General features: G+C 42.3%; 26 non-coding genes across 26 annotated transcripts; all 26 read right to left on the minus strand.

Moving 5' to 3' along the window:
• Positions 1–109: 109 nt before the first annotated feature.
• trnar-ucg (transfer RNA arginine (anticodon UCG)) lies at positions 110–182 on the minus strand. The gene has a single exon. It is a non-coding gene; the product is annotated as a tRNA-Arg (tRNA).
• Positions 183–416: 234 nt separating this feature from the next.
• On the minus strand, positions 417–489 carry trnar-ccg (transfer RNA arginine (anticodon CCG)). The gene has a single exon. It is a non-coding gene; the product is annotated as a tRNA-Arg (tRNA).
• A 161-nt stretch (positions 490–650) lies between these two features.
• Positions 651–723, minus strand: trnar-ucg (transfer RNA arginine (anticodon UCG)). Its single transcript has one exon. It is a non-coding gene; the product is annotated as a tRNA-Arg (tRNA).
• Positions 724–1,853: 1,130 nt separating this feature from the next.
• trnar-ccg (transfer RNA arginine (anticodon CCG)) lies at positions 1,854–1,926 on the minus strand. Its single transcript has one exon. It is a non-coding gene; the product is annotated as a tRNA-Arg (tRNA).
• A 650-nt stretch (positions 1,927–2,576) lies between these two features.
• On the minus strand, positions 2,577–2,649 carry trnar-ucu (transfer RNA arginine (anticodon UCU)). Its single transcript has one exon. It is a non-coding gene; the product is annotated as a tRNA-Arg (tRNA).
• Positions 2,650–2,810: 161 nt separating this feature from the next.
• trnar-ucg (transfer RNA arginine (anticodon UCG)) lies at positions 2,811–2,883 on the minus strand. The gene has a single exon. It is a non-coding gene; the product is annotated as a tRNA-Arg (tRNA).
• Positions 2,884–3,117: 234 nt separating this feature from the next.
• Positions 3,118–3,190, minus strand: trnar-ccg (transfer RNA arginine (anticodon CCG)). The gene has a single exon. It is a non-coding gene; the product is annotated as a tRNA-Arg (tRNA).
• A 161-nt stretch (positions 3,191–3,351) lies between these two features.
• Positions 3,352–3,424, minus strand: trnar-ucg (transfer RNA arginine (anticodon UCG)). Its single transcript has one exon. It is a non-coding gene; the product is annotated as a tRNA-Arg (tRNA).
• A 572-nt stretch (positions 3,425–3,996) lies between these two features.
• trnaq-uug (transfer RNA glutamine (anticodon UUG)) lies at positions 3,997–4,069 on the minus strand. Its single transcript has one exon. It is a non-coding gene; the product is annotated as a tRNA-Gln (tRNA).
• A 400-nt stretch (positions 4,070–4,469) lies between these two features.
• Positions 4,470–4,542, minus strand: trnar-ccg (transfer RNA arginine (anticodon CCG)). Its single transcript has one exon. It is a non-coding gene; the product is annotated as a tRNA-Arg (tRNA).
• A 161-nt stretch (positions 4,543–4,703) lies between these two features.
• On the minus strand, positions 4,704–4,776 carry trnar-ucg (transfer RNA arginine (anticodon UCG)). Its single transcript has one exon. It is a non-coding gene; the product is annotated as a tRNA-Arg (tRNA).
• A 161-nt stretch (positions 4,777–4,937) lies between these two features.
• On the minus strand, positions 4,938–5,010 carry trnar-ucg (transfer RNA arginine (anticodon UCG)). Its single transcript has one exon. It is a non-coding gene; the product is annotated as a tRNA-Arg (tRNA).
• Positions 5,011–5,346: 336 nt separating this feature from the next.
• Positions 5,347–5,419, minus strand: trnar-ccg (transfer RNA arginine (anticodon CCG)). The gene has a single exon. It is a non-coding gene; the product is annotated as a tRNA-Arg (tRNA).
• A 650-nt stretch (positions 5,420–6,069) lies between these two features.
• trnar-ucu (transfer RNA arginine (anticodon UCU)) lies at positions 6,070–6,142 on the minus strand. The gene has a single exon. It is a non-coding gene; the product is annotated as a tRNA-Arg (tRNA).
• Positions 6,143–6,478: 336 nt separating this feature from the next.
• On the minus strand, positions 6,479–6,551 carry trnar-ccg (transfer RNA arginine (anticodon CCG)). Its single transcript has one exon. It is a non-coding gene; the product is annotated as a tRNA-Arg (tRNA).
• Positions 6,552–7,504: 953 nt separating this feature from the next.
• Positions 7,505–7,577, minus strand: trnar-ccg (transfer RNA arginine (anticodon CCG)). Its single transcript has one exon. It is a non-coding gene; the product is annotated as a tRNA-Arg (tRNA).
• Positions 7,578–8,227: 650 nt separating this feature from the next.
• On the minus strand, positions 8,228–8,300 carry trnar-ucu (transfer RNA arginine (anticodon UCU)). The gene has a single exon. It is a non-coding gene; the product is annotated as a tRNA-Arg (tRNA).
• Positions 8,301–8,461: 161 nt separating this feature from the next.
• trnar-ucg (transfer RNA arginine (anticodon UCG)) lies at positions 8,462–8,534 on the minus strand. Its single transcript has one exon. It is a non-coding gene; the product is annotated as a tRNA-Arg (tRNA).
• A 234-nt stretch (positions 8,535–8,768) lies between these two features.
• trnar-ccg (transfer RNA arginine (anticodon CCG)) lies at positions 8,769–8,841 on the minus strand. The gene has a single exon. It is a non-coding gene; the product is annotated as a tRNA-Arg (tRNA).
• A 161-nt stretch (positions 8,842–9,002) lies between these two features.
• Positions 9,003–9,075, minus strand: trnar-ucg (transfer RNA arginine (anticodon UCG)). The gene has a single exon. It is a non-coding gene; the product is annotated as a tRNA-Arg (tRNA).
• A 1,129-nt stretch (positions 9,076–10,204) lies between these two features.
• On the minus strand, positions 10,205–10,277 carry trnar-ucg (transfer RNA arginine (anticodon UCG)). The gene has a single exon. It is a non-coding gene; the product is annotated as a tRNA-Arg (tRNA).
• A 1,352-nt stretch (positions 10,278–11,629) lies between these two features.
• On the minus strand, positions 11,630–11,702 carry trnar-ucg (transfer RNA arginine (anticodon UCG)). The gene has a single exon. It is a non-coding gene; the product is annotated as a tRNA-Arg (tRNA).
• Positions 11,703–12,754: 1,052 nt separating this feature from the next.
• On the minus strand, positions 12,755–12,827 carry trnar-ucu (transfer RNA arginine (anticodon UCU)). The gene has a single exon. It is a non-coding gene; the product is annotated as a tRNA-Arg (tRNA).
• Positions 12,828–12,982: 155 nt separating this feature from the next.
• On the minus strand, positions 12,983–13,055 carry trnar-ucg (transfer RNA arginine (anticodon UCG)). Its single transcript has one exon. It is a non-coding gene; the product is annotated as a tRNA-Arg (tRNA).
• Positions 13,056–14,643: 1,588 nt separating this feature from the next.
• On the minus strand, positions 14,644–14,716 carry trnar-ucg (transfer RNA arginine (anticodon UCG)). Its single transcript has one exon. It is a non-coding gene; the product is annotated as a tRNA-Arg (tRNA).
• Positions 14,717–15,052: 336 nt separating this feature from the next.
• On the minus strand, positions 15,053–15,125 carry trnar-ccg (transfer RNA arginine (anticodon CCG)). Its single transcript has one exon. It is a non-coding gene; the product is annotated as a tRNA-Arg (tRNA).
• Positions 15,126–15,456: the final 331 nt, after the last annotated feature.

Genomic DNA, 15,456 nt, shown 5'->3' on the forward strand with positions numbered 1-15,456 from the left:
AGCAATATCATGAAATTGCCAGTTCTATTCTAATTCTTGTGTCTACAGTGAATTTATCGTCCTTGAATTTCTTTCTTGCACTGCCAGCTTAAATGCAACGCTTGAAAGATGACCCAGGTGGAACTCGAACCCACAATCCTCAGCTCCGAAGGCTGATGCCTTATCCATTAGGCCACTGGGCCTCGTTCACTGGTGAACCCAGAGGCATTGACACACAGTCATAAACAAACTAAAAGCGATATCATGACATTGGGATTCGAACCCAGAGTCATTGACAGACAGTCAGAAACAAACTAAACTGAAAGCAATATCATGAAATTGCCAGTTCTATGCTAATTCTTGGGGCTATAGTGTCATATTGAAGTTATCATCCTGAAATTTCTTGCATAGCCCACTTAAAGGAAAGCCCTGAAAGACGACCCAGGTGGGACTTGAACCCACAATTCCCAGCTCCGGAGGCTGATGCCTTATCCATTAGGCCACTGGGCCTCGTTCACTGATGAATCAAGAGGCATTGACACACAGTCATAAACAAACTAAAAGCAATATCATGAAATTGCCAGTTCTATTCTAATTCTTGTGTCTACAGTGAAGTTATCGTCCTTGAATTTCTTTCTTGCACTGCCAGCTTAAATGCAACGCTTGAAAGATGACCCAGGTGGGACTCGAACCCACAATCCTCAGCTCCGAAGGCTGATGCCTTATCCATTAGGCCACTGGGCCTCTTTCACTGGTAAACCCAGAGGCATTGACACACAGTCATAAACAAACTAAAAGCGATATCATGACATTGGGATTCGAACCCAGAGTCATTGACAGACAGTCAGAAACAAACTAAACTGAAAGCAATATCATGAAATTGCCAGTTCTATGCTAATTCTTGGGGCTATAGTGTCATATTGAAGTTATCATCCTGAAATTTCTTGCATAGCCCACTTAAAGGAAAGCCCTGAAAGACGACCCAGGTGGGACTTGAACCCACAATTCCCAGCTCCAGAGGCTGATGCCTTATCCATTAGGCCAATGGGCCACATCTGTTAGTGAACCCAGAGGCATTACAGAAAGTCTTATCCGAAGCTGATCTGAGTGAGATTTCAGAAAATTCCCTGTTCTATGATAATTCTCATGACTTGAACCCACAATCTTCAGCTCTGAAGGTTGATGGTTTATCCATTTGGCCACTGGGTATTTTCCAACAAGCCCACACAGAGGCATTTACAGACCGTCTTATCCAAGCTGAACTGAGTGAGTTTTCAGAAATTTGCCAATTTTATGATTAATCTTGTGGCTATAGTGTCATATTGATATTATCGTCCTAGAATTTCTTCCTTGCACTGCCAACATAAACACCAACCTTGAAAGATGAACCCACAATCCTCAGCTCTGAAGACCGATGCATTAGGCCACTGGGCCTTGTTCACTGGTGAACCCAGAGGCATTGACAGACAGTCAGAAACAAACTAAACTGAAAGAGTTTTCATGAAATTGCTAGTTCTCAAGTTCCGTTGGCAGTTCTATGCTAACTCTCATGTTCCTTTGTCACAGCTATTGTGTCTCCTTGCACTTAACATCCTGGTACCTGTTGCGCAGCCAACTTAAATCTAACCTCTCATTGACGACTCAGGTGGTAATATAATTCACAACCCCCAGCTCCGAAGGTTGATGCCTTATTTATTAGACAACTGGACCTTTTCTCTGATTAAGCCTGAGGTATTCATTAACATTCTGAATGCAAGCTAAATTGAAAGTTATTTCAAAAAATGCCAGTTCTATGCTAATTCTTGTGTCTATAGTAAAAGTTCACCATTGAATTTCTTTCTTGCAATGCCAGCGGAAATGCAACTCTTGAATGATGACCCAAGTGGGACTTGAACCCACAATTCCCAGCTCCGGAGGCTGATGCCTTATCCATTAGGCCACTGGGCCTCGTTCACTGATGAATCAAGAGGCATTGACACACAGTCATAAACAAACTAAAAGCAATATCATGAAATTACCAGTTCTATTCTAATTCTTGTGTCTACAGTGAAGTTATAGTCCTAGAATTTCTTCCTTGCACTGCCAACATAAACACCAACCTTGAAAGATGAACCCACAATCCTCAGCTCTGAAGACCGATGCATTAGGCCACTGGGCCTTGTTCACTGGTGAACCCAGAGGCATTGACAGACAGTCAGAAACAAACTAAACTGAAAGAGTTTTCATGAAATTGCTAGTTCTCATGTTCCGTTGGCAGTTCTATGCTAACTCTCATCTTCCTTTGTCACAGCTATTGTGTCTCCTTGCACTTATCATCCTGGTACCTGTTGCGCAGCCAACTTAAATCTAACCTCTCATTGATGACTCAGGTGGTAATTTAATTCACAACCCCCAGCTCCGAAGGTTGATGCCTTATTTATTAGACAACTGGACCTTTTCTCTGATTAAGCCTGAGGTATTCATTAACATTCTGATGCAAGCTAAATTGAAAGTTATTTCAAAAAATGCCAGTTCTATGCTAATTCTTGTGTCTATAGTAAAAGTTCACCATTGAATTTCTTTCTTGCAATGCCAGCGGAAATGCAACTCTTGAATGATGACCCAAGTGGGACTCGAACACACAATCCTCAGCTCAGAAGGCTGATGCCTTCTCCATTAGGCCACTGGGCCTGGTTCACTGGTAAATAAAGAGGCATTGACAGACAGTCATAAACAAACTAAAAGCAATATCATGAAATTGCCAGTTCTATTCTAATTCTTGTGTCTACAGTGAAGTTATCGTCCTTGAATTTCTTTCTTGCACTGCCAGCTTAAATGCAACGCTTGAAAGATGACCCAGGTGGAACTCGAACCCACAATCCTCAGCTCCGAAGGCTGATGCCTTATCCATTAGGCCACTGGGCCTCGTTCACTGGTGAACCCAGAGGCATTGACACACAGTCATAAACAAACTAAAAGCGATATCATGACATTGGGATTCGAACCCAGAGTCATTGACAGACAGTCAGAAACAAACTAAACTGAAAGCAATATCATGAAATTGCCAGTTCTATGCTAATTCTTGGGGCTATAGTGTCATATTGAAGTTATCATCCTGAAATTTCTTGCATAGCCCACTTAAAGGAAAGCCCTGAAAGACGACCCAGGTGGGACTTGAACCCACAATTCCCAGCTCCGGAGGCTGATGCCTTATCCATTAGGCCACTGGGCCTCGTTCACTGATGAATCAAGAGGCATTGACACACAGTCATAAACAAACTAAAAGCAATATCATGAAATTGCCAGTTCTATTCTAATTCTTGTGTCTACAGTGAAGTTATCGTCCTTGAATTTCTTTCTTGCACTGCCAGCTTAAATGCAACGCTTGAAAGATGACCCAGGTGGGACTCGAACCCACAATCCTCAGCTCCGAAGGCTGATGCCTTATCCATTAGGCCACTGGGCCTCGTTCACTGTTGAATCCAGAGGCATTGACACATAGTCATAAACAAACTAAAAGCGATATCATGACATTGGGATTCGAACCCAGAGTCATTGACAGACAGTCAGAAACAAACTAAACTGAAAGCAATATCATGAAATTGCCAGTTCTACGCTAATTCTTGGGGCTATAGTGTCATATTGAAGTTATCATCCTGAAATTTCTTGCATAGCCCACTTAAACAAAAGCCCTGAAAGACGACCGAGGTGGGACTTGAACCCACAATTCCCAGCTCCTGAGGCTGATGCCTTATCCATTAGGCCAATGGGCCACATCTGTTAGTGAACCCAGAGGCATTACAGAAAGTCTTATCTGAAGCTGATCTGAGTGAGATTTCAGAAAATTCCCTGTTCTATGATAATTCTCATGACTTGAACCCACAATCTTCAGCTCTGAAGGTTGATGCTTTATCCGTTTGGCCACTGGGTATTTTCCAACAAGCCCACAAAGAGGCATTTACACACCGTCTTATCCAAGCTGAACTGAGTGAGTTTTTTTTTTCTTGCATAGCCCACTTAAATGAACGCCGTCAAAGATGTCCCAGGTGGGACTTGAACCCACAATCCTCAGCTCCAAAGGCTGATGCCTTATCCATTAGGCCACTCGGCCTCGTTCACTGGTGAACCCAGAGGCATTGACACACAGTCATAAACAAACTAAAAGCGATATCATGACATTGGGATTCGAACCCAGAGTCATTGACAGACAGTCAGAAACAAACTAAAAGCGATATCATGACATTGCCAGTTCTATGCTAATTCTTATGTCTACAATGAAGATATCGTCCTTGAATTTCTGTCTTGCACTGCCAGCTTAAATGCAACTCTTGAAAGATGACCCAGGTGGGATTCGAACCCAGAGTCATTGACAGACAGTCAGAAACAAACTAAACTGAAAGCAATATCATAAAATTTCCCGTTCTATGCTAATTCTTGGGGATATAGTGTCATATTGAAGTTATCATCCTGAAATGTCTTGCATAGCCCACTTAAATGAAAGCCCTCATAGATGACCCATGTGGGACTTGAACCCACAATTCCCAGCTCCGGAGGCTGATGCCTTATCCATTAGGCCACTGGGCCTCGTTCACTGGTGAACCCAGAGGCATTGACACACAGTCATAAACAAACTAAAAGCGATATCATGACATTGCCAGTTCTATGCTAATTCTTATGTCTACAATGAAGATATCGTCCTTGAATTTCTGTCTTGCACTGCCAGCTTAAATGCAATGCTTGAAAGATGACCCAGGTGGGACTCGAACCCACAATTCCCAGCTCCGAAGGCTGATGCCTTCTCCATTAGGCCACTGGGCCTGGTTCACTGGTAAATCAAGAGGCATTGACAGACAGTCATAAACAAACTAAAAGCAATATCATGAAATTGCCAGTTCTATTCTAATTCTTGTGTCTACAGCGAAGTTATCGTCCTTGAATTTCTTTCTTGCACTGCCAGCTTAAATGCAATGCTTGAAAGATGACCCAGGTGGGACTCGAACCCACAATCCTCAGCTCCGAAGGCTGATGCCTTATCCATTAGGCCACTGGGCCTCGTTCACTGGTGAACCCAGAGGCATTGACACACAGTCATAAACAAACTAAAAGCGATATCATGACATTGCCAGTTCTATGCTAATTCTTATGTCTACAATGAAGATATCGTCCTTGAATTTCTGTCATGCACTGCCAGCTTAAATGCAACTCTTGAAAGATGACCCAGGTGGGATTCGAACCCAGAGTCATTGACAGACAGTCAGAAACAAACTAAACTGAAAGCAATATCATAAAATTTCCCGTTCTATGCTAATTCTTGGGGATATAGTGTCATATTGAAGTTATCATCCTGAAATGTCTTGCATAGCCCACTTAAATGAAAGCCCTCATAGATGACCCATGTGGGACTTGAACCCACAATTCCCAGCTCCGGAGGCTGATGCCTTATCCATTAGGCCACTGGGCCTCGTTCACTGATGAATCAAGAGGCATTGACACACAGTCATAAACAAACTAAAAGCAATATCATGAAATTACCAGTTCTATTCTAATTCTTGTGTCTACAGTGAAGTTATAGTCCTAGAATTTCTTCCTTGCACTGCCAACATAAACACCAACCTTGAAAGATGAACCCACAATCCTCAGCTCTGAAGACCGATGCATTAGGCCACTGGGCCTTGTTCACTGGTGAACCCAGAGGCATTGACAGACAGTCAGAAACAAACTAAACTGAAAGAGTTTTCATGAAATTGCTAGTTCTCATGTTCCGTTGGCAGTTCTATGCTAACTCTCATCTTCCTTTGTCACAGCTATTGTGTCTCCTTGCACTTATCATCCTGGTACCTGTTGCGCAGCCAACTTAAATCTAACCTCTCATTGACGACTCAGGTGGTAATTTAATTCACAACCCCCAGCTCCGAAGGTTGATGCCTTATTTATTAGACAACTGGACCTTTTCTCTGATTAAGCCTGAGGTATTCATTAACATTCTGATGCAAGCTAAATTGAAAGTTATTTCAAAAAATGCCAGTTCTATGCTAATTCTTGTGTCTATAGTAAAAGTTCACCATTGAATTTCTTTCTTGCAATGCCAGCGGAAATGCAACTCTTGAATGATGACCCAAGTGGGACTCGAACCCACAATCCTCAGCTCAGAAGGCTGATGCCTTCTCCATTAGGCCACTGGGCCTGGTTCACTGGTAAATAAAGAGGCATTGACAGACAGTCATAAACAAACTAAAAGCGATATCATGACATTGCCAGTTCTATGCTAATTCTTATGTCTACAATGAAGATATCGTCCTTGAATTTCTGTCTTGCACTGCCAGCTTAAATGCAACTCTTGAAAGATGACCCAGGTGGGATTCGAACCCAGAGTCATTGACAGACAGTCAGAAACAAACTAAACTGAAAGCAATATCATGAAAATGCCAGTTCTATGCTAATTCTTGGGGCTATAGTGTCATATTGAAGTTATCATCCTGAAATTTCTTGCATAGCCCACTTAAATGAAAGCCCTCAAAGATGACCCAGGTGGGACTTAAACCCACAATTCCCAGCTCCGGAGGCTGATGCCTTATCCATTAGGCCACTGGGCCTCGTTCACTGATGAATCAAGAGGCATTGACACACAGTCATAAACAAACTAAAAGCAATATCATGAAATTGCCAGTTCTATTCTAATTCTTGTGTCTACAGTGAAGTTATCGTCCTTGAATTTCTTTCTTGCACTGCCAGCTTAAATGCAACGCTTGAAAGATGACCCAGGTGGGACTAGAACCCACAATCCTTAGCTCCGAAGGCTGATGCCTTATCCATTAGGCCACTGGGCCTCGTTCACTGGTGAACCCAGAGGCATTGACACACAGTCATAAACAAACTAAAAGCGATATCATGACATTGGGATTCGAACCCAGAGTCATTGACAGACAGTCAGAAACAAACTAAACTGAAAGCAATATCATAAAATTTCCAGTTCTATGCTAATTCTTGTGTCTACAGTGAAGTTATAGTCCTAGAATTTCTTCCTTGCACTGCCAACATAAACACCAACCTTGAAAGATGATCCCACAATCCTCAGCTCTGAAGACCGATGCATTAGGCCACTGGGCCTTGTTCACTGGTGAACCCAGAGGCATTGACAGACAGTCAGAAACAAACTAAACTGAAAGAGTTTTCATGAAATTGCTAGTTCTCAAGTTCCGTTGGCAGTTCTATGCTAACTCTCATGTTCCTTTGTCACAGCTATTGTGTCTCCTTGCACTTAACATCCTGGTACCTGTTGCGCAGCCAACTTAAATCTAACCTCTCATTGACGACTCAGGTGGTAATTTAATTCACAACCCCCAGCTCCGAAGGTTGATGCCTTATTTATTAGACAACTGGACCTTTTCTCTGATTAAGCCTGAGGTATTCATTAACATTCTGATGCAAGCTAAATTGAAAGTTATTTCAAAAAATGCCAGTTCTATGCTAATTCTTGTGTCTATAGTAAAAGTTCACCATTGAATTTCTTTCTTGCAATGCCAGCGGAAATGCAACTCTTGAATGATGACCCAAGTGGGACTTGAACCCACAATTCCCAGCTCCGGAGGCTGATGCCTTATCCATTAGGCCACTGGGCCTCGTTCACTGATGAATCAAGAGGCATTGACACACAGTCATAAACAAACTAAAAGCAATATCATGAAATTACCAGTTCTATTCTAATTCTTGTGTCTACAGTGAAGTTATAGTCCTAGAATTTCTTCCTTGCACTGCCAACATAAACACCAACCTTGAAAGATGAACCCACAATCCTCAGCTCTGAAGACCGATGCATTAGGCCACTGGGCCTTGTTCACTGGTGAACCCAGAGGCATTGACAGACAGTCAGAAACAAACTAAACTGAAAGAGTTTTCATGAAATTGCTAGTTCTCATGTTCCGTTGGCAGTTCTATGCTAACTCTCATCTTCCTTTGTCACAGCTATTGTGTCTCCTTGCACTTATCATCCTGGTACCTGTTGCGCAGCCAACTTAAATCTAACCTCTCATTGATGACTCAGGTGGTAATTTAATTCACAACCCCCAGCTCCGAAGGTTGATGCCTTATTTATTAGACAACTGGACCTTTTCTCTGATTAAGCCTGAGGTATTCATTAACATTCTGATGCAAGCTAAATTGAAAGTTATTTCAAAAAATGCCAGTTCTATGCTAATTCTTGTGTCTATAGTAAAAGTTCACCATTGAATTTCTTTCTTGCAATGCCAGCGGAAATGCAACTCTTGAATGATGACCCAAGTGGGACTCGAACACACAATCCTCAGCTCAGAAGGCTGATGCCTTCTCCATTAGGCCACTGGGCCTGGTTCACTGGTAAATAAAGAGGCATTGACAGACAGTCATAAACAAACTAAAAGCAATATCATGAAATTGCCAGTTCTATTCTAATTCTTGTGTCTACAGTGAAGTTATCGTCCTTGAATTTCTTTCTTGCACTGCCAGCTTAAATGCAACGCTTGAAAGATGACCCAGGTGGAACTCGAACCCACAATCCTCAGCTCCGAAGGCTGATGCCTTATCCATTAGGCCACTGGGCCTCGTTCACTGGTGAACCCAGAGGCATTGACACACAGTCATAAACAAACTAAAAGCGATATCATGACATTGGGATTCGAACCCAGAGTCATTGACAGACAGTCAGAAACAAACTAAACTGAAAGCAATATCATGAAATTGCCAGTTCTATGCTAATTCTTGGGGCTATAGTGTCATATTGAAGTTATCATCCTGAAATTTCTTGCATAGCCCACTTAAAGGAAAGCCCTGAAAGACGACCCAGGTGGGACTTGAACCCACAATTCCCAGCTCCGGAGGCTGATGCCTTATCCATTAGGCCACTGGGCCTCGTTCACTGATGAATCAAGAGGCATTGACACACAGTCATAAACAAACTAAAAGCAATATCATGAAATTGCCAGTTCTATTCTAATTCTTGTGTCTACAGTGAAGTTATCGTCCTTGAATTTCTTTCTTGCACTGCCAGCTTAAATGCAACGCTTGAAAGATGACCCAGGTGGGACTCGAACCCACAATCCTCAGCTCCGAAGGCTGATGCCTTATCCATTAGGCCACTGGGCCTCTTTCACTGGTAAACCCAGAGGCATTGACACACAGTCATAAACAAACTAAAAGCGATATCATGACATTGGGATTCGAACCCAGAGTCATTGACAGACAGTCAGAAACAAACTAAACTGAAAGCAATATCATGAAATTGCCAGTTCTATGCTAATTCTTGGGGCTATAGTGTCATATTGAAGTTATCATCCTGAAATTTCTTGCATAGCCCACTTAAAGGAAAGCCCTGAAAGACGACCCAGGTGGGACTTGAACCCACAATTCCCAGCTCCAGAGGCTGATGCCTTATCCATTAGGCCAATGGGCCACATCTGTTAGTGAACCCAGAGGCATTACAGAAAGTCTTATCCGAAGCTGATCTGAGTGAGATTTCAGAAAATTCCCTGTTCTATGATAATTCTCATGACTTGAACCCACAATCTTCAGCTCTGAAGGTTGATGGTTTATCCATTTGGCCACTGGGTATTTTCCAACAAGCCCACACAGAGGCATTTACAGACCGTCTTATCCAAGCTGAACTGAGTGAGTTTTCAGAAATTTGCCAATTTTATGATTAATCTTGTGGCTATAGTGTCATATTGATATTATCGTCCTAGAATTTCTTCCTTGCACTGCCAACATAAACACCAACCTTGAAAGATGAACCCACAATCCTCAGCTCTGAAGACCGATGCATTAGGCCACTGGGCCTTGTTCACTGGTGAACCCAGAGGCATTGACAGACAGTCAGAAACAAACTAAACTGAAAGAGTTTTCATGAAATTGCTAGTTCTCATGTTCCGTTGGCAGTTCTATGCTAACTCTCATGTTCCTTTGTCACAGCTATTGTGTCTCCTTGCACTTAACATCCTGGTACCTGTTGCGCAGCCAACTTAAATCTAACCTCTCATTGACGACTCAGGTGGTAATTTAATTCACAACCCCCAGCTCCGAAGGTTGATGTCTTATTTATTAGACAACTGGACCTTTTCTCTGATTAAGCCTGAGGTATTCATTAACATTCTGATGCAAGCTAAATTGAAAGTTATTTCAAAAAATGCCAGTTCTATGCTAATTCTTGTGTCTATAGTAAAAGTTCACCATTGAATTTCTTTCTTGCAATGCCAGCTTAAATGCAACGCTTGAAAGATGACCCAGGTGGAACTCGAACCCACAATCCTCAGCTCCGAAGGCTGATGCCTTATCCATTAGGCCACTGGGCCTCGTTCACTGGTGAACCCAGAGGCATTGACACACAGTCATAAACAAACTAAAAGCGATATCATGACATTGGGATTCGAACCCAGAGTCATTGACAGACAGTCAGAAACAAACTAAACTGAAAGCAATATCATGAAATTGCCAGTTCTATGCTAATTCTTGGGGCTATAGTGTCATATTGAAGTTATCATCCTGAAATTTCTTGCATAGCCCACTTAAAGGAAAGCCCTGAAAGACGACCCAGGTGGGACTTGAACCCACAATTCCCAGCTCCGGAGGCTGATGCCTTATCCATTAGGCCACTGGGCATCGTTCACTGATGAATCAAGAGGCATTGACACACAGTCATAAACAAACTAAAAGCAATATCATGAAATTGCCAGTTCTATTCTAATTCTTGTGTCTTGAACCCACAATCTTCAGCTCTGAAGGTTGATGCTTTATCCGTTTGGCCACTGGGTATTTTCCAACAAGCCCACACAGAGGCATTTACAGACCGTCTTATCCAAGCTGAACTGAGTGAGTTTTCAGAAATTTGCCAATTTTATGATTAATCTTGTGGCTATAGTGTCATATTGACGTTATCGTCCTAGAATTTCTTCCTTGCAATGCCAACATAAACACCAACCTTGAAAGATGAACCCACAATCCTCAGCTCTGAAGACCGATGCATTAGGCCACTGGGCCTTGTTCACTGGTGAACCCAGAGGCATTGACAGACAGTCAGAAACAAACTAAACTGAAAGAGTTTTCATGAAATTGCTAGTTCTCATGTTCCGTTGGCAGTTCTATGCTAACTCTCATGTTCCTTTGTCACAGCTATTGTGTCTCCTTGCACTTATCATCCTGGTACCTGTTGCGCAGCCAACTTAAATCTAACCTCTCATTGACGACTCAGGTGGTAATTTAATTCACAACCCCCAGCTCGAAGGTTGATGCCTTATTTATTAGACAACTGGACCTTTTCTCTGATTAAGCCTGAGGTATTCATTAACATTCTGATGCAAGCTAAATTGAAAGTTATTTCAAAAAATGCCAGTTTTATGCTAATACTTGTGTCTATAGTAAAAGTTCACCATTGAATTTCCTTCTTACAATGCCAGCTGAAATGCAACTCTTGAATGATGACCCAAGTGGGACTCGAATCCACAATCCTCAGCTCCGAAGGCTGATGCCTTCTCCATTAGGCCACTGGGCCTGGTTCACTGGTAAATCAAGAGGCATTGACAGACAGTCATAAACAAACTAAAAGCAATATCATGAAATTGCCAGTCCTATTCTAATGTCTACAGTGAAGTTATAGTCCTTGAATTTATTTTTTTGCACTGCCAGCTTAAATGCAATGCTTGAAAGATGACCCAGGTGGGACTCGAACCCACAATCCTCAGCTCCGAAGGCTGATGCCTTATCCATTAGGCCACTGGGCCTCTTTCACTAGTGAACCCAGAGGCATTGACACACAGTGATAAACAAACTAAAAGCGATATCATGAAATTGCCAGTTCTATTCTAATTCTTGTGTTTACAGTGAAGTTATCTTCCTTGAATTTCTTTCTTGCACTGCCAGCTTAAATGCAACGCTTGAATGAAGACCCAGGTGGGACTCGAACCCACAATTCCCAGCTCCTGAGGCTGATGCCTTATCCATTAGGCCAAAGGGCCACATCTGTTACTGAACCCAGAGGCATTACAGAAAGTCTCATCCGAAGCTGATCTGAGTGAGATTTCAGAAAATTGCCTGTTCTATGATAATTCTCATGACTTGAACCCACAATCTTCAGCTCAGAAGGTTGATGCCTTATCCGTTTGGCCACTGGGTATTTTCCAACAAGTCCACACAGAGGCATTTACAGACCGTCTTATCCATGATGAACTGAGTTTTCAGAAATTTGCCAATTTTATGATTAATCTTGTGGCTATAGTGTCATATTGACGTTATCGTCCTAGAATTTCTTCCTTGCATTGCCAACATAAGCAACAACCTTGAAAGATGAGCCCACAATCCTCAGCTCTGAAGACCGATGCATTAGGCCATTGGGCCTTGTTCACTGGTGAACCCAGAGGCATTGACAGACAGTCAGAAACAAACTAAACTGAAACAGTTTTCATGAAATTGCTAGTTCTCATGTTCCGTTGGCAGTTCTATGCTAACTCTCATGTTCCTTTGTCACAGCTATTGTGTCTCCTTGCACTTATCATCCTGGTACCTGTTGCGCAGCCAACTTAAATCTAACCTCTCATTGACGACTCAGGTGGTAATTTAATTCACAACCCCCAGCTCCGAAGGTTGATGCCTTATTTATTAGACAACTGGACCTTTTCTCTGATTAAGCCTGAGGTATTCATTAACATTCTGATGCAAGCTAAATTGAAAGTTATTTCAAAAAATGCCAGTTCTATGCTAATTCTTGTGTCTATAGTAAAAGTTCACCATTGAATTTCTTTCTTGCAATGCCAGCTGAAATGCAACTCTTGAATGATGACCCAAGTGGGACTTGAACCCACAATCCTCAGCTCAGAAGGCTGATGCCTTATCCATTAAGCCACTGGGCATGGATCGCTAGTGAATCAAGAGGCATTGACAGACAGTCATAAACAAACTAAAAGCAATATCATGAAATTGCCAGTTCTATTCTAATGTCTACAGTGAAGTTATAGTCCTTGAATTTCTTTCTTACACTGCCAGCTTAAATGCAATGCTTGAAAGATGACCCAGGTGGGAGTCGAACCCACAATCCTCAGCTCCGAAGGCTGATGCCTTATCCATTAGGCCACTGGGCCTCGTTCACTGGTGAATCAAGTGGCAATGACACACAGTCATAAACAAACTAAAAGCAATATCATGAAATTGCCAGTTCTATTCTAATTCTTGTGTCTACAGTGAAGTTATCTTCCTTGAATTTCTTTCTTGCACTGCCAGCTTAAATGCAACGCTTGAAAGATGACCCAGGTGGGACTCGAACCCACAAACCTCATCTCCGAAGGCTGATGCCTTATCCATTAGGTCACTGGGCCTCGTTCACTGGTGAACCCAGAGGCATTGACACACAGTCATAAACAAACTAAAAGCGATATCATGACATTGGGATTCGAACCCAGAGTCATTGACAGACAGTCAGAAACAAACTAAACTGAAAGCAATTTCATGAAATTGCCTGTTCTATGCTAATTCTTGGGGCTATAGTGTCATATTGAAGTTATCATCCTGAAATTTCTTGCATAGCCCACTTAAAGGAAAGCCCTCAAAGTCGACCCAGGTGGGACTTGAACCCACAATTCCCAGCTCCTGAGGCTGATGCCTTATCCATTAGGCCAATGGGCCACATCTGTTAGTGAACCCAGAGGCATTACAGAAAGTCTTATCCGAAGCTGATCTGAGTGAGATTTCAGAAAATTGCCTGTTCTATGATAATTCTCATGACTTGAACCCACAATCTTCAGCTCAGAAGGTTGATGCCTTATCCGTTTAGCCACTGGGTATTTTCCAACAAGTCCACACAGAGGCATTTACAGACCGTCTTATCCATGATGAACTGAGTTTTCAGAAATTTGCCAATTTTATGATTAATCTTGTGGCTATAGTGTCATATTGACGTTATCGTCCTAGAATTTCTTCCTTGCAATGCCAACATAAACACCAACCTTGAAAGATGAACCCACAATCCTCAGCTCTGAAGACCGATGCATTAGGCCACTGGGCCTTGTTCACTGGTGAACCCAGAGGCATTGACAGACAGTCAGAAACAAACTAAACTGAAAGAGTTTTCATGAAATTGCTAGTTCTCATGTTCCGTTGGCAGTTCTATGCTAACTCTCATGTTCCTTTGTCACAGCTATTGTGTCTTCTTGCACTTATCATCCTGGTACCTGTTGCGCAGCCAACTTAAATCTAACCTCTCATTGACGACTCAGGTGGTAATTTAATTCACAACCCCCAGCTCCGAAGGTTGATGCCTTATTTATTAGACAACTGGACCTTTTCTCTGATTAAGCCTGAGGTATTCATTAACATTCTGATGCAAGCTAAATTGAAAGTTATTTCAAAAAATGCCAGTTTTATGCTAATTCTTGTGTCTATAGTAAAAGTTCACCATTGAATTTCCTTCTTACAATGCCAGCTGAAATGCAACTCTTGAATGATGACCCAAGTGGGACTCGAATCCACAATCCTCAGCTCCGAAGGCTGATGCCTTCTCCATTAGGCCACTGGGCCTGGTTCACTGGTAAATCAAGAGGCATTGACAGACAGTCATAAACAAACTAAAAGCAATATCATGAAATTGCCAGTTCTATTCTAATGTCTACAGTGAAGTTATAGTCCTCGAATTTCTTTTTTTGCACTGCCAGCTTAAATGCAATGCTTGAAAGATGACCCAGGTGGGACTCGAACCCACAATCCTCAGCTCCGAAGGCTGATGCCTTATCCATTAGGCCACTGGGCCTCTTTCAATAGTGAACCCAGAGGCATTGACACACAGTGATAAACAAACTAAAAGCGATATCATGACATTGCCAGTTCTATGCTAATTCTTATGTCTACAATGAAGATATCGTCCTTGAATTTCTGTCTTGCACTGCCAGCTTAAATGCAACTCTTGAAAGATGACCCAGGTGGGATTCGAACCCAGAGTCATTGACAGACAGTCAGAAACAAACTAAACTGAAAGCAATATCATAAAATTGCCAGTTCTATGCTAATTCTTGGGGCTATAGTGTCATATTGAAGTTATCATCCTGAAATTTCTTGCATAGCCCACTGAAATGAAAGCCCTCAAAGATGACCCAGGTGGGACTTGAACCCACAATTCCCAGCTTCGGAGGCTGATGCCTTATCCATTAGGCCACTGGGCCTCGTTCACTGGTAAATCAAGTGGCAATGACACACAGTCATAAACAAACTAAAATCAATATCATGAAATTGCCAGTTCTATTCTAATTCTTGTGTTTACAGTGAAGTTATCTTCCTTGAATTTCTTTCTTGCACTGCCAGCTTAAATGCAACGCTTGAATGATGACCCAGGTGGGACTCGAACCCACAATCCCCAGCTCCTGAGGCTGATGCCTTATCCATTAGGCCAAAGGGCCACATCTGTTACTGAACCCAGAGGCATTACAGAAAGTCTCATCCGAAGCTGATCTGAGTGAGATTTCAGAAAATTGCCTGTTCTATGATAATTCTCAT

Source organism: Carassius gibelio, chromosome B1 (assembly GCF_023724105.1).
Source record: "Carassius gibelio isolate Cgi1373 ecotype wild population from Czech Republic chromosome B1, carGib1.2-hapl.c, whole genome shotgun sequence".
Classification (NCBI taxonomy): Eukaryota; Metazoa; Chordata; class Actinopteri; order Cypriniformes; family Cyprinidae; genus Carassius; species Carassius gibelio.